Genomic DNA, 26369 nt, shown 5'->3' with positions numbered 1-26369 from the left:
CCTTGCTCAGGTGGCTCCACTCCAGGAAAATCAGGCCCGCTTCTGGGATAATTTGACGACTTTGTTCAAGCTACGGTGATGATCTTCAATGCATGCGGCCAAAACTGCACTTCCTGCGTTGTGGCAGAGATGCTGGCCAGTTGCTAAACATGCAGCAGAGTGCCAGCGCATAGTAGTGATACTGAATGGAATGAGGGTGCCCAGCATTGTCATTTGCGGCTCAGCCTTAGTGATGATACTACAGATGAATCCCCATCTGGCCTGGTCGCCTCAGTTGACCGATGCATCAAGATCACTGACTGCCTGACCAAACACTGCCAAGGAAAAAGATGTTTCTGCTGACTTCCCCCAGCCCAGCTGGTTCTGTGTCGTCCATCCATCCGCACGCCCACACTCCCAGTCACCAATCCCTTCTCTGTCGCTGAAACCCTTCAAGTTGATCAGGTCTAGCCCCGCCTCTCTGACATGGTCAGAGAAGAATCAACACCAGGCATCAGGCTTATGCCTATACTGCAGGGCACAAGAAAGCTTTGCATCAAGCTGCCCTGCCAAGGTCCAGTCTGTGCCCTGGTCAGTAAACATGAAACCCTAACTCCAGTCGTGGGATCAGAGCTGGATTGGTGCCCTTCCCCTTTCCACAGCAGCTCACACCAACACATCTCCAATTCCCCCTCTCTGGCTCTGGCACCCTTTGGTGCCTGACTCAACCCAGAGGTGCTGGTGGACTCAGGTGCCTCAGGCAATTTCAGAGATCTGGCATTCACCTGAGCACACAAGACACCCACCCAGCATAAGCCCCCCCACCCCCAAATTAGTGGAGTCCATAAATGGGTCACTCATTTTGTCAGAACCAGTCACCCACCAGATAACCCTTTGAGACATCGAGAAACCCTCCCGTTTGGGCTAATTTGTGCACCAACTCAAAAGCTCTCTCTTTCTAGCTTTATCCAGGGTCACATTCTTCACAGGCTACTGTGCACTATTCTCTCGGTCCGTGTCTGTTCTCAGTTTCTGTATGTTCTCTCTTTATACATACATACATACATACACAGACACACACACACACACACACACACACACACATACACACACACACACCTCTACCCAAAACAATATTAATCCAAAAGCTCCCGGGCTGCACTGCTATAGCACTTTAATGAAGATGCTCTACACTGCGGGGAGAGAGAGCTCTCCCGTGTTGGCGTAGTTAATCCACCTCCCCCAGAGGCTTGCTGTCTCTAGCACGAGGCTGATACCTGAAGCCAGTTGAAGACTTTGCTAATCTGCTTGGTGCAGATAGCTATGAAATGCTGAAAAACTTTGTGCACTGCTTCTTTAAATACACTGGTCTACAATTTTTGAGAAGTCGTCTGCTTCAGAGATAAAATGTGCTATTTATTATGTATTTTGATGTGCTGAATTCAAATATGACAATTAAAACAACTGATTGGCTACTGTTTCTAAGATATTTAAGCTTTTACATTTTATATCTATGTATATTGTGTAGATAGTAGAGTTTTAATCATAAATTGTAAACCTAGGTCTTTTCATGTGTTTATGGTTGCTTTACATGATAATATTTCACCTGTCCTGTTTATGTAACACTTTAAAAATCAGCAAAGGGGTTATATAAATAAAATTTATTATGAAACAAAAAGCAAAAAACTATTATGTACATAGTTTAGTCCTACAAAAACAACAAGGAGTCTGGTGGCACCTTAAAGACTAACAGATTTATTTGGGCATAAGCTTTCGTGAGTTAAAACCTCACTTCTTCAGATGCATAGAGTGGTTTAGTTTAGTCCTATTCAGTGTCTACTCGGCGCTTCTTGGCTTGTCTCTTGTATTCATTAAATGGAGCATCTCTTGTCACTGTCCAGCAATAGTCTGCAAGCATTGATGGGCTCCATTTGCCCTGATAGCGGTTCTCCATTGTTGCAATGTCCTGGTGAAATCACTCGCTGTGCTCGTCGCTCACTGCTCCGCAGTTCGGTGGAAAAAAATCTAGATGAGAGTGCAAAAAATGTATCTTTAGTGACATGTTGCAACCAAGGCTTTTGTATGCCTTCAGGAGGTTTTCCACCAACAACCTGTAGTTGTCTGCCTTGTTGTTTCCGAGAAAATTTATTGCCACTAACTGGAAGGCTTTCCATGCCGTCTTTTCCTTGCCACGCAGTGCATGGTCAAATGCATCATCTCGAAGAAGTTCACAAATCTGAGGACCAACAAAGACACCTTCCTTTATCTTAGCTTCACTTAACCTTGGAAATTTTCCACAGAGGTACTTGAAAGCTGCTTGTGTTTTGTCAATGGCCTTGACAAAGTTCTTCATCAGACCCAGCTTGATGTGTAAGGGCAGTAACAAAATCTTCCTTGATTCAACAAGTGGTGGATGCTGAACATTTTTCCTCCCAGGCTCCAATGACTGTCGGAGTGGCCAATCTTTCTTGATGTAGTGGGAATCTCTTGCACGACTATCCCATTCACAGAGAAAACAGCGGTACTTTGTGTATCCAGTCTGCAGACCAAGCAAGAGAGCAACAACTTTCAAATCGCCACAAAGCTGCCACTGATGTTGGTCATAGTTTATGCACCTCAAAAGTTGTTTCATGTTGTCATAGGTTTCCTTCAAATGGACTGCATGACCAACTGGAATTGATGGCAAAACATTGCCATTATGCAGTAAAACAGCTTTAAGACTCGTCTTCGATGAATCAATGAACAGTCTCCACTCATCTGGATTGTGAACGATGTTGAGGGCTGCCATCACACCATCGATGTTGTTGCAGGCTGTCAGATCACCTTCCATAAAGAAGAATGGAACAAGATCCTTTTGATGGTCACGGAACATGGAAACCCTAACATCACCTGCCAGGAGATTCCACTGCTGTAGTCTGGAGCCCAACAGCTCTGCCTTACTCTTGGGTAATTCCAAATCCCTGACAAGGTCATTCAGTTCACCTTGTGTTATGAGGCGTGGTTCAGAGGAGGAGGATGGGAGAAAATGTGGGTCCTGTGACATTGATGGTTCAGGACCAGAAGTTTCATCCTCTTCCTCGTCTGACTCAAGTGAGAATGATTCTGGTGCATCAGGAACCGGCAGTCCTTCTCCGTGGGGTACTGGGCGTATAGCTGATGGAATGTTTGGATAATGCACAGTCCACTTTTTCTTCTTTGACACACCTTTCCCAACTGGAGGCACCATGCAGAACTAACAATTGCTGGTATGATCTGTTGGCTCTCTCCAAATCATTGGCACTGCAAAAGGCATAGATTTCCTTTTCCTGTTCAACCACTGGCAAAGATTTGTTGCACAAGTATTGCAGCATATGTGTGGGGCCCACCTCTTGTCCTGATCTCCAATTTTGCAGCCAAAATAAAGGTGATAGGCTTTCTTAACCATAGTGGTTATACTGCGTTTTTGTGATGCAAAAGTCACTTCACCACAAACATAGCAGAAGTTATCTGCACTGTTCACACAAGTACGAGGCATCTCTGCTCACTTTGGCTAAACAGAAATGTGTCCCTTTGCAAAATCAAACACTGACAAATAAGAGAGCACGACACTGTATGATTTCTAGAGCTGATATAGGGCAATTTGTTCAGCAGAGTGATGTAAGCTTCGTTATGATTGCATCATCCATGACTTCTAGGAATAACATGATGCAATTCATATCGTGTATGATGCAATACCAGCTTCAGATTGCATCATTCATTGTTTTGCCTAAAAAGCAAGTACTGTCCAAACCCAGTCATAGATTTATTCATAGATCCAGTCAAAGATGTATTTTAGTCATTTCTTGTTTAAATTGCGATCCCTTCCCTTTATAACTCACTTATCCTCTGCCATTCCCAAGTCAAGGGTCGTATATACTGACCCAATAGCATATCTTGAAAACTAGAGCCAATCAACAATTTTAAGCACCATTTTCGTTCTCAGTGACCCAGAATTAGTAAAGTTTGACTACATTTATTTCAGAAGCATTTTGGCTGCAGAGCAGTGATATCTAAGAATTCTGCAAGCCTTGCTTTTCTACTGTCTTCCACCCTGTGTATTCAGTTACACCTGTGCAGAAAGTGAAACATGGTTGTTGAATTCTGTTAACTGTGTCTTACACCTGGTTTACACAGGTGTCGGTGGCTACACAAGTGCAGACTTACAGAAAACTTTGCCTGAGTGCAAAGAACAGCAATTTTGTTCTGACTATTGCTGACGCTTGTAACAGAAGAGGCGCATGCACACTGCTCTCCAAGGGAGACTTTACATTTGTTCTCTCTTGTTTTTCCAATATTAAAGATTAGTCAGATACTTTCAATCTTGTTGTTTTTTTGTTAATGGGAAAAATGCTCTGTTTTTTTTATTTCTTAAAGGTGACCTACGGAAAAGAGGAAATGGGGATTGCACCCTACTTTGCTTCTTTATGATGTATATGGGTAAAATATCACAGTCTCCCAAGAAAAACAGTATCTTTCCTCTAAGGGATGGGTCTTGGTCTCTAGAAGGTTTTGCAATATGTAAGTATTTGTTTAAAACTTATTTTAATAATAGCAGTGTGATGCTGATAAATTAGATGTTACATACACCTTGAATGACCCAGTGTTGTAAAAATTAATTGGAACTTACTGCAATTCTCATTCTGTTTCCTTTGTTGGCTTACACAGAATATAAGCAAACATTGTTTTCATGGTTTTGATTCTATATTAGAATTCTATGATTCTATATTTCATATCTACAATAAAATCTGATACTGCAGTGATGGGAGCCATATAAACACCTAGATAGATGATAAAAATGTTGTTAGTGAGTCCTTCAGGGGGTGCTTTCTGAGAGAAGGCACTTAATCTAAAGAGCACGGGGTTGTTAACTTTTACTATATAGCATATGTAATACTCTAGTTTATTATTCTATTGTTCAGTGCTGAAGTTGATGTGCTGTTTAAGTATTTTTTTCCCCTAAATCCATGGAGTTCAAAACAAAATACTCCAGCCTCTGTCTCAGTTTCCTCTTCTGTAAGAGGATATAGTAATACAGATATAACTCACCAAGAGTTTAGTGAGAACTACGCAGTATGCAAAGCACACGAGGAGCTATAAATGGAAAGCAATTATATATAATAAAAATTACTATTGTTTAAAATCAATAACTGATTTGTTTCCTAGCACAGTTACAATGCTATTGTTGCATAAACTGAATTTCACTTGCAACATTACACTATTATTGCAGCTGGCAATAACTAAGCACTCTAATTGCATTTGTATGCGCTGTGGAAATTTTCAGACAATGCATCAGGAAGCATTTTATAACAGAAATGTAACCTTACCAAAGGAATCTGTGTGTAAAATATTTGGGGCAACATCCAACTCTTATTAGTCTCACACTGAATCAAGGCCATGAATAGGAAAAAATACATAGACAAGCCAAATTAAAAAAATGAAATAAAATAAAAGTTGACTCCACAAAGGATAAACACAATGCCTTATTGTTTTTACTGCACCCAAAAGCATGCTTAGATGCCTTACGTCACATATCAATACACATGGACACTACCAAGTGGACATGAAAAATAGGCATATCAAACAGTAAGGAAAAGAACTGGGACAGTACAGCAGTGGCTGTAAGTTGACCTAACATAGGTCAATTGAAGTTTATAGTGCCCTGACATAACAGCAACTTCCTTTCCCAGTTCTTTTCCTTACTGTTTGATATGCCTATTTTTAATGTCCACACTGCCCTTCTTCTGTCGGTGGTCCGCATCCTCATCAGGAGCACTTCCACCCACTTAAGAGGGGCAGTGTGGGGGGCTGAGAGTGAGGAATCTCAGCTCTGCGTCCCGCTCCCTGCCGGTAGCCCGGCTGCCACCACCCCTTGGCTTTCTGCTCCCCACCGGCAATAAGGCAGCAGCCACACTGGCTTCTCATTTCTCCGTTCCCCACTGGGAGCAGGGAAGCCAACCGGACTCAGGGCATGGAGCTCCCCACTGTGCACAGCCATGCTCCCAGTGGGGAGCTGAGAGCCTGGACAGCAGCCAGGGTGGGAGCGGGGACCTGGGACCCCAGGGAGGCAGCAGGGCTACTGGCTGGGTGGGAGCCTGGGTGGCAGCCTGGCTTGGAGTGGAGACTGGGCAGCAGCAGGGCTGGGGAGCTGGGAGCTGGTTTTCTTGTCAATTTCACAGCTCCAGTGAATGGCAGCCAATAGATGTAAGTAATGGAGTGTCTACAGGGACACTGCATCGCCCTAACTACCTATGCCTCTCATGGAGGTGATGGGCACTCAGTGTAGTAGGGCACTTACATTGGCAGGAGCAAGGCTGTAGTGTGTACATTGACATAATTAGGTCAATGTAAGGCAATTTACGTTGACCTAACGCTTTAGTGTAGACGAGGCCTAAATTAAGATTACTCAGAGAGGCAAGGTGGGTGAGGTAATACTTTTATTGGACCAACTGCTGTCGGTGAGAGACAAGCTTTCGAGCCACACAGAGCTCTTCTTCAGATCTGGGGAAAGTACTCAGGCCGTGGCTACACTCGAAACGTCAAAGCGCTGCTGCGGGAGCGCTCCTGCGGCAGCGCTTTGAAGTGCGAGTGTGGTCGCGCACCAGCGCTGGGAGAGAGCTCTCCAAGCGCTGCAGGTACTCCACCTCCACCAGGGAATTAGCTTACAGCGCTGGGGCACTGTTTACACTGGCGCTTTACAGCGCTGTAACTTGCTGCCCTCAGGGGGCTGTTTTTTCCCCTGAGGGAGAAAGTTGCAGAGCTGTAAAGTGCCATGTCACAGCTGAATACATGATTGAACAGATAGTTTAGCCTAAGTAATTAGCACATATTCTAAGGGACCATTCAAGGTGAAGTGGCTTATTAACACCCCTGTAATCTCTCTAATATTCTGGGACCAAATGGCTACAGCACCGTGTACAACATTAAGATTACTTATTCTAGGAGGTTGTATGTAACTGGTTGCTACATTTCATGGTAATTAGTCTAAAATGATGCCAATCAACTTTTTAGTCATCCAAAACACTCTTATATTTGCTTTTGCAATTATAGTCAGTGTGTTTTTAAACTGACTATAAAAGCACAGGTTTACTGCTTTCTGCACCCTGGGAGTGGAGAATGCCATTTCCGATATTGCCACAGCTTGAGGAAAAGCCAGCCCCTCTTTATACATAAATCTGCAATGCTGGCAAGTTTTAAAGTCTTTGTTGCTTGGTACTTGGCTTCAGTTTTCGGAAATTCTGAAGGGCCAGCTTTTCTCTTAAAGCAGCTTATCCCCGAATTGCAGTAACTTCAAACCGTTTACTTACAGAATCTAGAAAGCCCCAGCTGAAGTTGCTGGAACGGTGATAGCTGCTACCGGTAATGGGAGGATTAATGGCAAAATCCTCCAGTGATGGAGATCATCACATTTACATTCCCTTTCGTTGTAGATCTCTATGCGTTTTTTAGGAATGATCTATTCTTATCAAATTATTTCACATCCTACAGTAAACCTGTGCAGATGGAGCTGTGACAGTGGGCTTTGCACTCTCCTTGTACATGAGCTAGATTTAACTAATAGCTAACCTCCTCTCGGTAGTTGCACTTCCATGTGTTTTGTTATTTCACACTGCTTTGTGCTGGTTAATTTGTCCCTCCACTTGGCTTCAGAATCCTAAAACCCACCGTGCACTTATGTTTTGTTAACTCAGTAGAAAAAATGTAGTGAACTCTATTTTAAACGGTAAAAGACCAAGCTATGCCATGTAGTGTGAAAGAATAGTGTGCCAGCATATGGAAAGGTCAATATCACAGTTTGTTTTTCCTCTAAATTAAGAATATTAAAGTTTGGCTTACTAGCAAGCATAAGCTTGAAACCTCTGACTAGTAGATATGCTCAAACCCAGTTCACTCCTCTCCCCAGCCTTCTCGTGCCCAATGCATACCCTGGAGAGCTGGTTATACTCTATATTAGGGGTGGCCAAACCATGGCTCGCAAGCTGCATGTGGCTCTTTTACCAGTAAAGTGTGGCTCGCAGAATCCCCCATGCCTTCCCCCCGTTCTCCACCTACCAGATTTGGGGTGGGGGAGAGCTCAGGACCTGTGCCTTGCGGTGGGGTGGTGGAGTTTGGGCTTCTGTCCAGTGGGGAGATATATCAAAAATATCCCATAGTCTGTGGTCAGAGCAGTGACTTTCAACCTTTTTAGACTACTGTACCCCTTTCAAGAGTCTGATTTGTCTTGAGTACCCCCAAGTTTCACCTCACTTAAAAATGACTTGCTTACCAAATCAGACATAAACATACAAGAGTATCACAGCACACTGTTACTGAGAAATTGCGGACTTTCTCATTCTTACCATATAATTATAAAATAAATCTATTGGAATATAAATATTGTACTTACATTTCAGTGTATAGTATATAGAGCAGTATAAACAAGTCATTGTATGAAATTTTAGTTTGTACTGACTTTGCTAGTGCTTTTTATAAAACTAGGCAAAGACCACCTCTGGGTACATGTACCGCTGCTTGAGAAGCATTGGGTTAGAGCACTCCCCTGAGCAGTAAGAGACCCCTCTTTAAATCCTTTATTCCCCCTGAACCTAGGTCTCCCATATCCCAGCGCTAAGCACACAGCTAGACGCTACAAGAGTGGCATTGGTACTACCATCACCTCCTCCTCTGGCAGTTTTGTATGGAGTTAAGCAGGCCCGTAACTCATTCTCCTAAGCCACCTGACTCCAGGAAAGGGTTCCCAGGTGTGGAACCCAAGCAAAGATAGGCACCTCCTTGCAGCCTAGACTTAGGCACCAAACTCCGTGAGGGGGTGGGGCTTAGGACACACCCCTGTCATCAGCATGTCCCATTAGCTGGCTTAGGCAGCTCTACGCTTATCAGACTGGTTTTTGTGAATCAAATTCTTAGGCACCTGTCTCTCTCCATGCATTGCATAGGGAGTCTAGCTACCTAACTTGGCTTTGTGGAGCCTATCGTAATGCCTAAGTCCCTTTGTGGATCCAGGCCATTGTGCAATGAAATGGTCTGTTGCATAGCCAGGGCTTGGAACAATTTAGCATATCCATGCAGCATCATTGTGTTTGATGCAACTGTTTTGGCATGTCCATATCATAAAACTATAACCACACCAGTGCACTGTGGTACTTCTTAAGACCCTAATCCTTAGTGCACAGGATTGTTACTGGGGAAAAGAACTTTTGAGTAGCTTACAGGTACAAAGCCCTGTATTGTGGCGTGGAGTTATGTTGACTGACAGAACTAGTGCAGGTTCAAAGATTCATTGCTGGTACATTGCATTGGTTCAGCCTGGTCTGAGCAACACTTGAAAAATGCCTACAATGGCTTGACTGTTGTGCATGAACACAGCACATCATACAAACATTGTAAGCGCAAGGCATTTCAGTTAATGCTTTTCTTTTCCCCTCTTTTTAACCTAATGTGGGCAGAGTAGTAATAGTCTAAGGTTAAAGAAACAGGGTTTACTTACTAGTAACTGAAACTGAATACATTGTCTCTGCAGATCTCCATATTAGGACCTATATTTTCCCTCTGAATCATGAAGCATGACATGTGTCACCTAAAGAGGGGATCTGCAGAGGCAATTTCATAAAGATCTTGAATTTCAGCCCTTTAAGATTCTACATGGCAGACAAGCTGTGGCTGTAAAGGGAATAAAGGAAACTCTAAAGATAGGAATTAAAACACCAAGATGAGATTCTGTGCTGAACTTTTAAAAGGCACAGTAGAGAATTCACAGTCACGGGGGAGTGTAGAGTAATGTGGCTTTAAATCACTTGTACAATCTTGGGCTGTGCTGGGACTCCAGGTGTAACTCGTGGGGCCTGTTTAGATTACAGCTGCCTCCCTGGCATCACTGTGGGGCTGGACCTTTAAATTTGGAAGAGAGGAGCAGTTGCAGCCCTAAAGCATCCATTTTGTAACTGGCTGCTGCTGCTTCTTGGATCTCTTTCTCATCCAGTTGGTGAGTACTCTTAATTCTTGTTGAATTATTTACTTACTCTAAACTTCCCTTTTCCTATGCTTGAGGAGCTGGTATATTTTGTGATACATTGTCTTTGCTATATTATGCTTTGTTCACGTAAACTAAAGCCAGAGGCCACTGTCAACCCATACAACCGACAGATGTTGAGGAGAGCAGCAGAGAGGAATCTGCTCCTAGAGCCCTGTGTCAGGACTAGGTTATGGGAATCTTTATGCAGCCCTTCAACATGAGGAGCCTGTAGTGTGACCAGATGTCCCGATTTTATAGGGACAGTCCTGAATTTTTAGTCTTTTTCGTATATAGGCTCCTATTACCCCCCCACCCCCTGTCCCAATTTTTCACACTTGCTGTCTGGTCAACCTAGAAGCATGAGCGGATTTGCACAGCAGTGGATCCCCACAGTCCTTCCCCTGCCTCATCTTTTTCCTGTCTTACATGTATTAAAGCAGAGGGAGGCCTTGCATAGCTAAGCACTGTACTGGGCAAAGGATGCGCACTGCCTCCCACTATCCAGTCCCTACCTTTCCACCCTTATGCAGCAGAACCAGGCCTGGGAAATCTCTACCCAGAAGAAGACACTCGACATTGGCTTTCCGTGCAAATTCACAGTGAGTCTTCTAGTTATTGGGGCAACTGGTGCAAGCCAGGTTCTACTGTCGTTTTCCTTCCATCTCATTTCCACTAATCAGTGTCTGAGTTGAAGGTGCAGCATAGTGTTTTGAAGATTGATATACGATGCATGAATGCCACCAGAAACCCCTCCATTTAGGAGAAATAGGTTATTGTGTGTACTTCTTATTTTACAGTACATTTTTAAATGATTTTTTAGATGTCTGTGGAATGGGAGCGTGGCAGTGAAGGGAGGCCAAGTGCAGAGAAACAGAAGAGACGGGGAAATGCTAGGTTCACTAGCCATTAGAAACAATGGCATAACAGGTAATATTAAGTCCATGTGATCATGAATCATTCACACAGCTGGCTACCAAGTACTGCATTTCAAATCACTAACCCCCAGTCTGTACCAGTGTGGGACGTGCTGTGGTTTGGCTCCAGTTTTTCACAGGGTGAAGGGGATGTAAGTAAGCTTCAGAAAATCAGGGCGGTGGTAACACAAGGGAGTCAGACAGTGGGCTTTGGAATCAAATCCCAAGACCAGACAGCAGGAAGGGGGGTTCCACTGGCCCGCAGGTGGGCTGGCTTTCAAAGGCCACTCTCCAAGTATTATGGCCTATTTAAAATAGGCCCAGCTCCAACAATAACAGATTTTTTTCACTGTGCTCCAGGAGAGGGGACCCAGAACACAGCCTTTTTGAAGAGAGGAATGTAGCTTACAACCTGTGGGGAAAGAACTATATTTCATTTAACTCAAACTCAGCAAACTGGATTTATATAGTGCCACGTTTTAGTAATTCAACCATGTACACGTTGGTTGATGTTGGGACTGCTTGTGATCACATTCTTACAAACAATAATAAACAGAGGAAGATACAAAACCTTGGTGACCTTGGTTTTGGTTACCAGAACAGTTACCTAATTAAAAACATGTTTTAAACTGTAACTTCATTCCACAGTGTTATATAATAGTGTAATGAGCTCCAACAGTAGATAATTCAGAGTTGTCACCTTGTGATTTTTGCAGTGTTTTACCTTCTTGTCTGGCAGCTTTCTGGTAAATTTTTCCCTTTTACAAAATGGCTGTCATTTCCCATTCTTTTCAATGAGACTGAATTACAGGCTGCTCTCAGCCAAGACAGACGACTTTTCAATACAGCCGTTGCATGTGGAATTGATACTACTCCTAGTGAAGATAATCAGCATCTCCCATTGTTTTTAAGTGGGCTGAAGCCAGGTTTCTCTTAGGGAACATGACTGCCTGCTGGGGCCTCTGGATCGGAAAATGGAGGGAGCCCAGGTAGAGCTGGTCAGAAAATGGTTATTTTCTGAGAAAATTTTCAAAAGAAACAAAAATTTATTTTTTTTAAAAAGTTTTCAGTTTTTGATTGTGACTGGAGAATTCCCAAAGAGACTGAAATTCACTCAAACCTTTTTAAAGGCTATTTTTCATTAAACATTTGTATTGACAAAAAAATATTAATCCGTTCTAGAGTTCCCTTCATGTGGGAAGCAGAAGGGAAAGCTACAACAATGCAGAGGAATATGGGGAGGCAGAAGGCAAACAATGGGGTACAGACCAATGTGTGTAGAATGGGGTAGACTGAGAGTTACAAGGAAACCTGGGGTGCAGGAAGCAAGACTTCTGGGGCTGTAGGGGGATCTAGGAGGTAATACAGGGTAGAAAGGTGGGAGACTGTAGAGGATGGGGAGGAAAAGGGAGAATATGAACGGTACATGATAGTAAGAGAAAACATGGGGGAAAGATAAACATAAGGGGGCTGGAGACTGAGAGTCAATTTCTAGTCCATTATTTCTAGAAACTATTATTTCTTCAAATATCTCATGATCTTTTTTTAATCCAATTGTGATTTGTAGTCCAACTCGTGATTTTTGAATGTTTGGTGTTGACAGTAACCGTTAATCTGCACCTTGTCACTCTGGCTTCAGGGTTAGTTGCACATTTTTACAGCTCTGGGCTGCAGTTCTCTGAGCTGGCCCTTGATCTGACTGTCAGTGCAGGGCTGTGGTATTGGCATTGATAGTGTCGGATGTGTTTTGGAGTGATTGTCAAGTCCTAGGAGCATCATGTTAATTAGAGTGGTTTGCTCAATGGAAAGCTAAATTGGAAGGCCTAGTTCCCAACTGGACTATCTGGGGAGCAGTTCATTGTGGTGTCCCTGGGCAGTTCAGCAGGATGAGTATGAATGGAGAGTATAAGTGAGTTGAGGGCAGGAATCCTGACATGGGGAAATGGAATGAATTGCAGGGGCTAGTGCGAGTCTGAGGAGACAGCTAGGTCTGTCAACATGACTGGGGGGGACACATCCCCTTTATTGGGTAACTTGCAGGGACAGAGAAGCCCAATCCAAAGAGGGTTCAAGGTAAATCAAGTTTAGGAATCGTTCTGTACAGGAAGCATGTGCACAGAAAAGTTAAGGAGCCCCAGGAGCTGTTTCCATCTTATTGCATATCTGTTCAGTTTCTCAAGATAATGTTTCTGTGCCCGTATTTTCCTCCTGACCCTCCCTGCCATTCAGAATGCAACATAAACTTTTAAAAAATCGTCATTATTGCCCACTGGAGTGTCTGTCCTCTTCCATCCTTCCATCCCATTTCAAAGTCAAAATTTAATTGAAATGAGACCAGGCAGACATTATAATGAGATTCTATAAATAGGGTGTAAAATGTCATCTTAACAGGCATAAATGTGACCTATTTAAAATACCACTACAAAGAGAAATTGTTAAATACATAGCCTCATTACACACACAAAAAAAGTCTCCTCATAAGTGGTTTTATTCTTTTACAGTTATTTATTTAAGTTGGTTCCAGCATATGATTACATATTTTCTGGTTTGGTGCCCAGTAAATGTATTTTGCTAATAGTTTTATTCATTTTACACTTTGAATTGCTATTGAATTTGTTGTACAGATAATGCACTCCTTTAATAGTCTCCTTCCTTCAGAAGTTAGTTTTTAAAGAGTTTCATTATATAATCTATGGCCTGAAACCCAGAAAAGGCATTCTTTTAACAGTTCCTCATTTGCAGTACAAGAGTTTTCCTGATACAGTGTGTTAGAATGGCTATACCCTTTACCTGCCCTTCTATCCCTTCAGATGACTACCTAAATCAGTAGCATAGGCAACCAGGATTAAACTTCAGTTAAACAATTTCTTTTCAAAATATCAAACGCTCTCAGACTGTTGGTTACCTGAGCAATGCTTTGGTGAGGTTACGTTTTGCAGTACTTGACACATTGCACTGCATATTGTCGCATCTGGTTTTGTCTCATTCTGATTGGTTGCATCATATTTTTATTATTGATGCACTGTAATGTGGCATACTTAGGAGAAAAATTCCAATCGAAAATATAAAAATGTTTTCATTGACCTCATAAAGATGAAAAAAACACCAATAAAATCATTGAGATTTTTTTTTAAATTCCATTTAGGTTAATTTTTTAATTACATATTTAATTTAATGTAGAAGTGTGTCAGTTCTGACTTCAGGTTGGGAAATTACTACCTGTAATCAGAAAAAAAAAAAAAAAAAAAAAAGAGTTCTTGTGGGACCTTAGAGACTAACTAATTTATTTGGGCATAAGCTTTCTAAATTTGTTAGTCTCTAAGGTGCCACAAGGACTCCGCGTTTTTTTGCTGATACAGACTAACACGGCTACCACTGGAACCTGTCACCTGAAATCAGTCAACGATTACATCTAGAGCTATTAAAATACCAGATATGTAATGGCTGGTACATGCAAGTTCTCCTTAGCAACTAGTATGTTTTAAAGTTTGCTATATTTTTTTTAAATGCTCTTACACGCCAACTTCAGTTCTATGCAAATACCAAGCATTAGTGCAGAATTACGGTTAGGAATCCAAGCACTTGTCAAGAAATGTGGATTTAAGTTCTTATCCCTGATAATGAGTTGAGATTTTGAAAACTGACTAGACGATTTAGAAACATCACTTACATTAATGGAAGTTGTGTATTTAAATCTCTTAGCACGGAAAATACCAACATTGTTTCTCTATCATTATAAACTATTTGTCAATTATTACAGTGTAAAATATAATGCAATATTTCCCAAGCTGCAATCTGCAGACCATGAGCAGTCTGCTCTGAGTTTTCATGACCTGGTAAAAGCGTGTGATCCTGTATGTGGCTTAGCTTCAGGGCAGCTTCACCATCAGTGAAATACAGGCTCTAATTTTACTAATGTAAACACATCCTAGGAGAATGTTTTTAAAATATCTCCGCATAAGCAACAGAGAGTAGGAGAGCAGAAGACAAAGGAGTAGGAGGTGTGATGCCTGAGCAGCAGAGAGAGGTCCTTCATCTGAACATGCTTGGCACTTGTTCCACCAGCAGAACACGGAACAAATTTTCTTTGGTGGCCAGCTGCTGAGGCGGGGGATCAATGTCCCAGAGACCACTTTCCTAGAGAACAACCTTTACACACGGTAAAGGGCTCTCTGTTGTGTCCTATGACCAGTTTTGAGATTTACCAGTTGGCACAAAGTCAAAAGCCCTTTGTTGTTTCTGTCCAACGATGATTGTTCATGATGACAAAAAATGGGAGATGAGTAAATGCAATTGGTAGGTATATGAAATATTGCTAGAAGAGACGTCTAAGCAGGAAGTTCTCCAAACTCCTGTTGAGCCAGTCTGGCACTGTGACAATCAAATGACATGAACAAAGGGAGGTGACCACTGCCCTTGTGCACATGACGATTGACTGTAATAAATGGCTGGCAATAATATAATGGAAAATTGAGTGAATTGAGCCATTCAACTGGCAAGTATTTGAATATAATGTATGGTGCTATATAGTGGGTGTGGGAATGGACAGTTTCTTCCTGAGCCTTCTGGTCAGAACCCTGATGCTAAGGCAATTAAGTGAGACAAACTAGGATCTGGCCCAAACCTTACAATGAGGACTAAAGAAACACATGCACTCAAAATAACTTGGTGTGAATGTGGTGAGAGAAAATGTAATGTAATGTCTTCTAGACAGTCAAGATATCTGGTTAACATCTTTCTCTCTCCTTCAGGAAGGAACCCAACTGCTTTACAATCTGGGTTCCATGTATACATGTTCTTGTGCAAGAGACAAGGAGATTTAAAAATGTTGTGGGTCTTCCTCTCTCTTACTCTAGTGTTTTCCCACCATCTTCCTGAGAGCTCCAGTCAGTGCCTTCATAATTTCTTCAGGCACTCCTACTCTTTATAAAAACTAAAACAGTCAGGAAACAGAAGCCATATCATGTGACTCAGGTGACCAATAACATAGCATGAATTTTGAGTTCTGAATGCCAAATATTTAAGGTAATAGAACAGTTCACAAGTAACCCATAGATTTAACTATTTTCATAAAAACTATTTGCTGAACAATTACAAATAAAGACTGTAAAAACCACAATGTTTGTGACCAGAAAAAGGACCAAATATGACAAATTATTCATAATGAATAGCTTGATTAGTTCTATCTACTTAGTAGTAAATAGTTGCTTTGACTTCAGACTAGAACTGCAATGTTTGTCAGAAATTCAAACAAGTCATTTAAAGCTCACTCTCCATCGCAAGATTAAGTGTGGCTATTGGACTTGAAATGAAGTGTGAGTCTCAGATATAATTGACATTCATGTCACTAAGCTAGTGGGAAATTCAAACAGCCCCCAAGTGTGGGAGCCAGTACGCAGTTGAGGAGATGTTCAGAATGAAAGTTCTCATCACGTCACAGCTACATTCTGAGCAAGATTTGGCTTTTGGATATTGTGGGAGGCAAGCCCAGCGCTAGACTGGTGACTCTGTGAGAGAAACAGAGGGGAGGAGGAAGTGAACATAACATTCACTCCAAACCATGAATCATTTTTATCCTTAACCAAATAGCATTCAAGTTCTTGAGAGGAAGAGAAGGGAGGAGACAGTTTATTACTAAGAACTTTCCTGCCAAAAGCATTAGGACCTGACTGTGCTTTCTTCTCTTGGAGACGTATTCTCATGATTGTATCTAACGCTATTAAGGGGGAGTAGCAGACTCATGAGCCTCAAGCAAAAATTTAAAGTCATTCTAAATTCTTTCCCCCCATTTGGGTACATTGTGAATGTTATACCTGAGACCAGACAAGCAGAAGTGAGAATTCTGAATTTCTGTAAGTAGGGTGTGAGCTCTTGGGAGAAGGACTATCTTTTACTAAATGTTCAGACAGTACCTACAGCAAAAGAACCCCGATTCTGATTGATGACTCTTAGGGCTAATGTAATAGAAATAAATAATTTTATATCTGTAATCAGTGTAACCTGAGAATCCATATAATGAAGTATCATAAACAAGGGGGAATAATTGTATGTGATCAAGAGCTTCTATGCAGCTTACTCCCACTAGCACTGGAGTATTTGTGACATCTATCATGTCAGTTAGGCCCTTTGCAGACGATAGCTTGAACTGTGATTTTGTAACTAGAAAATGTGAATAACAGAAAGCTCAGCTTTAAATGACTTCAAGGGCATATTCAGTTTAAGTGGGTGCAAGATATATTGCTCTGTTTACATCCAGATAGTAGCTTTTCTGTCATCACAGTCACGTTTTTGCCCTTGCCTCTGCCTCACGTATGGTTTTAGGAGTGTATCCTGGGCTGTTCTGGGAGTCTGAGTGGCAGCCTGGAAGCAGAGCAGACATGGTAAGAGCACATGGAGCACTCTCCACTACTAACTGAAAAGAAGTGAATGGCAAATGCAGACATTTGTGTCCTTTCACACTGCTGAACCATGAGTAGGGCATAGTAGAGTTTGAGTCTGTATTCTATTTGAATACAACTCTTTACATGAAATTATAGATGGCACAAGCCATAAACTCGGTTTGGGATCAAGGTTCTGCTTCTGGCCTTTTGCACAGATAAGATCTGCATCTGATTTGCAAAAGTTCAGGGGGATGTTCAGATCCAGGCTTTTGATTTAGTTCATTGAAAAGAGGCAATTTTTCAAATTTAGATCAGAGCTGGTTTCAGACTTCAACTACCCCCAAGTTGGAGGGTATTTACATTCAGAGTTCTAGCTCAGGCTCATTATAGAGTTAGGATCCATAGCTGATCTTACTCAAAATCTAAGGAAAGGGAAAGTTCTAGATCTCAGGTTCCAGTTTAATATACAGGTCTGTCTCATCTTACGCGGAGGTTCCGTTCCGCGGTTAGTGTGTAAAGCGAAAACCGCGTATAGTCAAAATTACATTGAGTTCAATGGCGGGCGGAATCGCCCGCACTACAGGTACAGTATTAAAATTGTTATTTTTCTCTTTTTTTTGTTTTTGTTTTTGCCGACCTCGTAAAGCTGAAATTGCGCATGTTAAATGCGCATAAGATGCGACAGACCTGTAGTAAATTGTGCTAAAACTTATATAAAGGGTCTATAAAAAAAAAGATCCCATATAGTTTAGAGAATGATTGAGCCTGGAGTCCCAAGTGAGCAAAATAGCATCAGAACAAAAGTTGGAAGGCTCCTGTGGATCAAACAGAATAAAATGTGGGGGGGAGGGGTTAACCATAAATCAACAAGAGAGGAAAAAGACACTCAGCGAATGAAAATATAGCTCAAAAATATACAGACAGTGCTGAGAGCTGTATCCCTAAGTTTAAGACCTAGATCTTTCAGCCAGCAGCCATAGAAGTTACTCACTGCTATGGGTGGCAACCAGTTGCTATGTTCAGATCCAGACCCATACTCTCTGAAAGTTCAGGGCCATTTAGTACTGGGATTTGGGTTAGCCCATAACAGAGGGAGTGATAACGCCGGATCTGAACTTCCCCAGAATTTTGAAGTACTGATCCCTACCTGGAGCCCGTATGGGCAGATCAACATCTGGGTGACTTTTAGGAGAAATGCACCCACTGTATTTGCTAGGAAAAGCAGCTTTGATAGCATTTAACACCACCATTGGCCCTACTGTTCCTCCCTCCTTCTCTGCTACTAAGAAAACTGTTGGAAAAAGTCAAAGGACAATTTGTTGTAGATTCTACACTAACTTGCAATAGGTGGAACCACCTGTGCCTGTCTATGTCCAATGAAAATAATCTATTTCCCACTCAGGAAGAATGTAACAGTGACTCAGAGCTTGGAGGGGAAATAGGATGGTGCTGAGGAGAGTACATAGTGTGTCTGGCTCTGACTCAAGCACTCAGCTGGTTGTGTGAGCTAATGACAGAAGACTGGACTTTCCTGTGTGTGACAACAGTGGGTGAGTTTTCCCCTGGAAATCTGTCTAGTGAATGTAAAGTCAAGCATCTGAATGTCCTGGGAAGTACAGTTGTGTGTGCACCACTGCTGATTCTGTCATTGAATTGGCCTGCTGGTTTGGGAGGAAACCACCATTAACAAGAGAGTCTACTGCAAAATGTAGACATCTGTTTTTTAGCTATTTCCCCCCAGGGTTCTGTAGTTTCTTTCATTGACATTAATTAAGGTCTTGCTAGTAGAACATACACCCCAATAGGAAAATATTATAACTACTATAGTAAATAGGTGTGTGTTGCAAACCTGAATGAGATTGTGTTTTCTCCCCTTCTCTGTGTTTTTCCTACCATGTGCTTTCAGCAGCACACACATTTCCTATACGGTGAAATCCAGCTTTCTGCAGGGGGCCAACACAAGGCTGCCTGCATCACTTAAGTCCCGTGTTGGGGATCAGCTGGCACAGCAGCCATGCAGGAGGGGGCCTACAAAATACAAATCACTCTGCTGTAGGGGAGATGGCTCTGCACTTGAGCTAACATAAGCCCGGGTGGAAGGCAATGATGGGACAGGGCAGGGTGTATGTAGTGACCCTGTATGCATCCAGTGACTCTATTGTTCCACCTAGTGTGAAGGTACTACCGTGCCACTCTAGCCTGAGCAGCTATAATGGACTGTGCTGGCCCTTGGCTAGAGGGGCTGGATTTTACAACCCTATCCCTCCCTCTCCTCTTCCAATTCTCGCTTACTGTGGGTGTGACGGGTGGGATCACAGAAACCCCCTTGGGAGCTGCCACCCAATGTACCAAGACTACCCCTGTTCCTGTTTTCCCTGCCAGCTCAGGACTCCAGCACCCTGTCTTGCTGAGCCAGACACTCCCGTCTGCTCCAACACAGACCCAGGGTCTGAATCACTTGCCCCAAAGCTGCAAGTTTACCTGAAAACAGCTCACAGTAGTGTGCTTGTCTTTAGCACTCAGATGCCCAACTCCCAATGGGGTCTAAACCCAAATAAACCCGTTTTACCCTGTATAAAGCTTATGTTCGCCCTCTATAACACTGATAGAGAGATATGCACAGCTGTTTGCTCCCCCAGGTATTAATACATACTCTGCGTTAATTACTAAATAAAAAGTGATTTTATTAAATACAGAAAATAGGATTTAAGTGTTTCCAACTAGTAACAGACAGAACAAAGTAAGTCACCAAATAAAATAAAACAAAACGCGCAAATCTATGTCTAATCAAACTAAATACAGATAAGTTCCTCACCAGTTCCAGAATGCTCTCTTTCACAGGCTAATCTCCTTTTAGCCTGGGTCCAGCAATCACTCACACCCCCTGTAGTTACTGTCCTTTGTTTCAGTCTCCTTCAAGTATCCTGGGGGGGGGGGGGGGGGAGAGGCTCCTTCTTTAGCCAGCTGAAGACCAAATGGAGGGGTCTCCCAAGGGTTTAAATAGACTCTATCTTGTGGGTGGAGACCCCCCTCCTATGCAAAGTCCAGCTCCAAGATGGAGTTCTGGAGTCACCTGGGCAAGTCACATGTCCCTGCATGACTCAGTCTTTACAGGCCGAAGCCATTATCCACATGGTATCTTGCATGTCTCCAGGAAGACTTCTTATGTGGATTGGAGCATTCCTAGATGCATTGTTCTCCAAGTGTTTCCTGATCAGGTACTTAACCTGGCGAATTCCTTCCTAAAGAAGCTGACTAAATGCCTCCCAAAGCTTACTTAGAAACCAAGCAAGCATACAGCCCATATTCTTAACCTCAAGTAGAAAATGATATATATGTACAAATAGGATGAATAGATATAGTAGACCATAACCTTTATGGAGATATATTACATGGCACAGGCAGCAGAAAACATATTCGTTATGTCATACATACATTTATAAGCACCCCCTCCCCATAAAGCCTTATGGTGTACACTGTCAAAGTGGGGTAAGCTCTTTTCAGAATGTATGAACAGAGTTGCCTCAGCCTGTCTTGCCCCTACAAAGCTCAGCTTATGAGACCAGTCCTTCAGCTTGAATATTCCTGGTTTAAGATTGTTTCCCTGGTGGACTCCGTAGGTGCAAAAATAATATAATCTGCCCATTCTAGAAGCAGAAAGAGAAATATACAATAAAATACAATGATTTCCTTGTTCAAAATACATTAGTTGGAAACAAGTACAGTAAATTATCTATTGAACACTACAATCTTACAGTCCTCCCTCCGAGACACTCAATATCATGATCCATCTGTTTTCGTTTATTAGTTTACCAGCTGAGACTTTAACAAAGTTTTTCCATTGGGTGTACACCACCCTTGGTGTCATTTTCCTAATGATGGGTGTGTCACTGAGCTCCTTGAGACGTGCAAAACAGCAGGTCATTTAGTGAAAAATTACAGGTCAGTTCTTTTCTGCTGGGAGCCTAAGAAGCCAGCATAAACTTGAAAAAATACACCGTAGATAAGACAGAGTGTGGAGAGTTTGATCATACAACACGGTGTATTTCTCTGTCCTTTTAGTAAAAGTGAAATTACTTTTTATATTATATTTTATACTAGAGCTTCCCTCTAGATCCTGATGTCCCGCAAACATGGTAGTAATAAATAATAGAATAAAGTATATTTTAATTTACTCAAATGCTTCCATCAACACCCCCTATGTGTATATACAAATATTAAAATACCAATTGACCAAATGCCAATAATTCTAAAATTCCCACTCACTAGCTGGAAGGAATGGTAGTCAGAATAAAAGGACTGGATGAAAAGCAGGAGGACCACACCTGAGCCACTTTACCTTGTTAAACCATCATGGCCTACGAGTAATAAAATGAAATGCTTCTCTCCTCAGGTGGACTAAAAGTTAACCCAGAATAGTCCACTGGACAGCCCAATACTGCCTTTCCCTCACTAGCTATAAACAAAACAAAGTTGTGCACAAAAAAACCCAAAACAAACAAAAATGTTAAATCATTATGGCCTCATGCTGAAATATTCTGATCAGATTTTTGTACGTTACAAAAAGTCTGAGAGCGTTTGGAAACAAAGTTTTGGTTAGGATCAGCATAAAGCTAGGTGATATTTACAAAACTTGGATTTCAAATATCTCCAAAGCTCAGGTGTGTTCAGACCTGGGATTTTGATCTAAATCCATCTCTAGTCACAATATTGTGTGTGAATAATAGGTGTCATTTCCTATATGTTGCAATGTATAGATTTGTGCCTGCCCTTGTTGGAATCAATGGCAAAACACCCTTTGACATCTGTAGGTGCAGGATCAGCTCCTATGAGTGGTCCTGAATGATGCTGCCCAGTGAGTCTTATTCATGTAAATAGTCATCAGCATTCACGAGTGGCCTAAATGAAGTCAAGAACTCAAGTGAGTTTGCAGGATTTAGTCCTAGAGCAGCTTCTATTGTGTCACATGTGAGACTGGGTGGGATGTGGTGTGCCATGGCATAATGAAATATAATATGGAGTGCAACTTCTCCAGACAGAAACTGGAACAGTCAGCCTTTTGTAAAAATTGTCCCTTTTTTCTTTTTAAATGGCAAACTATTGTAATGGCTTTTTAAAATCAGCTTCTAGGAGCAGAACCTAGAATGGGTGGAGTCATTTAATAATACTTAGCACTTTTCATCAGAGGCTCTTCATGGTTTACAAAGCTGGGTAAATATCATTAACCCTATTTTATAGGGGCAAATTGAAACACAGCAGAGGTAAGGGGGGAAACCCCTTGATTTGAATGGTGCAGGACCAAACCCCAGTGTCTCACTCTCTAAGAATCAAGCCCAAAGTCTCAGAGTAAATAAAATGATAGAGCTATCAAATGGAACTCAGGTCTTATCAACCCCAGCCAGTGTTCTATCTACTGCGCCATGCGGCTCACTGCCCATTTAAGCATATCTGGCACAATGCCACAGAGGTATGTATATTTTCTTAATGATGTGTACCAAGATAGGATTTGATCATTGATCCAGTCTTCCCTAGAATTGTATAGATGGGCATTGAGGGTTACTTAGGAGTTGCATTTCATGCAGAAAGCCACATAAATCCTGAGGCAAAGCCATGGACACGTTCAGAATTTTCCTCACAGGTGGACAAAATCTGATTTCTCTTTCCAACTTTTTGTTTGACTAAAGTCCGGCAAACCTCTCACTGAGTTAAATGCAAATTTTGCTTGAGTAAGTACTGCAGGCTCAGGCTGTATCTTGAAGTCTGTTGGAGTTGCACATGCTCACCTCCACCTGGGATCAGGCCTGTAGTTTGTAGGAGTTATTTAATCTCAGATTGGAGATTTGTTGACAACAGATATTGTGTGAAGCTATTTCAGTGATGCTGTTTTTATTGCTTGATTTTTATCAATTTAGTGCAGCAGTGCTGTTTTTATCGCTTGGTTTTTATCAATAGTATGACACCCACAGCTGCAATATAAATATACCAGACAATGAAAGAAGGTGAAAGCTGTACTTATCTAAATTAGTCAGAGTAGGACACATACAGTAACTCACTTATAGCAAACCCATGAATTATCATGAACTTAACCTCTCATTTGAAGATAAATGTTTTAAAGCACAACCCCATCATTACGTATAAAGGAATTCTTTTTCAGCAATCATAAGACTTATATACTTTCTAAGAGGTGGGTCTAACTTGTGGTTAAATACTGCAGACGATAGTCTTGCTGATCTCAGGAATTTCCAAAGATTAAAATGCAGATGTCTGTTTTTTTCAAAACCTCACGAAACTTGTAAAAATATCAGATCTGTCTCCTCCACCCAAATATCTGGATCAGTACATCAATGAAGCATCTACAAGTCACCTGTAGAGTTTTACTTTAATAGCCTGGCCTAATCTGTTCATAGCATTGTTAAACTCTATATTTTGGCAAGTTTAATCATGATTTATCTGCTAGATTTTACTTAACTACTGTACTTTTATTTATAAGGCATTTATAGATAGAGTTGCAGTTGTGCTTTTTAGATGGTATTTTAAAGGGCTAGGTTCACAAAAGGATGCAGGTGCCTAAATGCCATTTCGGGCACCTGAGTCCAAGAATCAGACTCCACTGGGAAAAACCACTGCTCAGTTGCTGCCGAATCCTGTAGGCACTTAAACTCACCTGACGCCTACATTTTTGCAGTAAAAGTTCCCTGTGCACTGCAGCTTCATTCTAGGCATCTACATGCAGGGTCGGTGCAATCACTAGGTGAACTAGGCAGTCGCCTAGGGCAGCAAGTGGTTGGGGGCGCCCAAGGCTGTCTTCAGGCATAGGCAGCTGCGTAGTGCACCTGAAAATTTGGGGCACCTCTGGGTCTTAGTGTCCACCCTACTGGTTTTCCTATCCCTGTTCTGACCCTTCCTGCAGGCTCTGAGTCTTCCTGGGAAGGGGATCTAGTAGTTAAAAGAGAAACAGTCTCCAGCCTGCCAGACCTATTAGCACAATACTGAAACTGTTAAAGAGCCATTCAAGGGGTAATGAAGACATCTAACAGGCATTTGCCAACCCCCAGGTATCTACTGTCAGTTTCTGAATGTACTGACAAAAACAGTGGTGCATGACTGTAATATTTACTCAGAACATGTCAGTCCACAGGACCTTAGTTTAAAATTTGCTTTAAAAATATTTCATTAGTGAGTTGGTGAAGATTATAAAATCACATCTCTAAAAAATCCTTGCATAGATTTTTAGATACACAATCATCTTTAGCCTTAAATGCTTGGATCTTCAGACATATGTTTTTTTAAATAAATTCTTCAAAAGACCACCCTTATCTAAAATGCACATTTTAATTATTATAGTAAAAAAAAATTACTTCCAAAGTCTTCCTGTCTTTTCTGTCCATCCATTTCTCCCTCCCCACCCCTCACTCATTGAAGGAAGCAACAGCCCTTTGCTTCCAGATAGCTGGACAAAGAGTTTCCCTTTCTTTACTTTTGACTATCTGAGGAACTAGTTTTAAGCAAAATCAGTACCTTAGTAAGATATAAAATCCTTTGTTATGCCTAAAATCTTTGGAAACATATTTTTTAAAGTTGGTGAAATTTCATAAACATGTGTATTGTTATGGAGATCACACACAGTAAATTAGTGTTCCCTTTTTCTAAAAGCAATGAACATTGTTATGAACACACTAAACCTCTGTGACTGATTAATTTAAAATGATGTCTGTTTCAGTGAGTTAAATATGTAGTAATCTGGAATGATTACTTTATGAAGGCTTAAGAGTACATTTAAAATATAAAGTCAGCTTAGCAATACTGATTAAGAAAATGTAAAACAGAGAAGAGCTGCATCATATATTCCATAATATTTAATGTTGTATTCAGCAAGACAGCTGACTCGCCCTTACTACAAAGTTTTTGAAAATAAATGTCTGATAAACTTCACAGCATATCAAAAAACCTGTGACTGACATTATTTATTCTCAAGTTTAGTGCTTTTAATTAGGCATCTTCTGCATGTCCATTCTGCGTGAGGGAGAGGGTAGAGGGGTCTCTGCAGGGAACTGTGACTCTCCGCCACCATGAGGCGGGCTGGGTGTCTTGTTATTCCTTCTGCCTTGTCCCTCCGCCCCCGCTGGGCTGCAAGCTCAGGCTGCCGTCGGGCATAGGAGCACCAGTTTTAGGGTTACCATACGTCCGTATTTTCCCGGACATGTCCTGCTTTTTAGTTGTTAATCACCGTCCGGGAGGATTTTTTAAATATATAAACATGTCCGGAAAATACGAAGGTATGATAACCCTACCCACTGCCCCCTCTCCTCCGCTGCAGCCTGTGGATTGCAAACCCCCTCCTCCCGTGCTGCTGCAACCCCACGCCCACAGTGGTGTCTCTGCAGGCAGCTGCAGGGGACCCGCGGCCGCTTCTCCCTCCTCCGAGCATCCCCCGCGGCTCTGGCAGAGCCTCAGTCTCCCCCCTCCATCCCGGCCGTGCAAGGAGCCCCCCCTGCCAGGGCTGCCTCCCCCCTGTGGAGCCTCTGCTGGGTCCCGGTGCAGGGGAAAGTTTCTCGGCGCGCGGTGGTGGCTCCCAGGAGCCCGAGCTCCCCCACCCAGGAAGGGCCCGTGCTGCAGAGCCTCCTGCAGCTGCCCGGCCTGAGCTGCCGCAGGCTCGCTGGGTCCAGCTGGGAGCGGGGAGGAGGCTCCCCTGAGCCCGGGGGCAAGGCCTGGGCCGCGCACGCAGCACTTCTCTGCTCCAGCCCGACCAGAGAGGGAGCCCTGGCTGGGGTGCAGCCTCGCAGGTGGGAGCGTGCTGGGGCTGGGATGCCCAGCTCGGGGGCAGGCCCGGGGCCCGAAGCAACTTCCTGCCCCCCCGGCTCTGGCTGCTGCTGCAGCAGCCCAAGCCTGGCAAAGCCAGTGAGTGGACTCGGGGCGGGGGCCGCCGGGGTGGGCTGGGCTGACGGGGGGGCTGTGCACCCTGCAGGAGAATTCAGGGGGCGGGGAGGGGGGAACCTGGTCTGGGGAGCAGCCCCTAGGCATGGCTGGCCCCTGAAGTCTATAAAGACACTGAGGGATTTGCCCCTCAGT

The 26369-nt window shown here is 42.6% G+C and overlaps 1 long non-coding RNA gene across 2 annotated transcripts in view; it reads left to right on the top strand.

The window, feature by feature from the left end:
* The first annotated feature begins 4393 nt into the window (after nt 1–4393).
* LOC117872669 overlaps nt 4394–26369 on the top strand; it is a 59984-nt gene continuing 38008 nt past the window's right edge. For both annotated transcript variants that reach the window (XR_004644559.1, XR_004644558.1), the window contains exons 1-2: nt 4394–4515; nt 10827–10933. This is a non-coding gene — a long non-coding RNA (uncharacterized LOC117872669). The remainder of the gene's footprint in view (nt 4516–10826; nt 10934–26369) is intronic.

The sequence above is a fragment of the Trachemys scripta genome, chromosome 2 (genome assembly GCF_013100865.1).
Source record: "Trachemys scripta elegans isolate TJP31775 chromosome 2, CAS_Tse_1.0, whole genome shotgun sequence".
In the NCBI taxonomy this organism is placed as follows: Eukaryota; Metazoa; Chordata; order Testudines; family Emydidae; genus Trachemys; species Trachemys scripta.
This window is presented reverse-complemented; position numbering and strand designations above follow the sequence as displayed.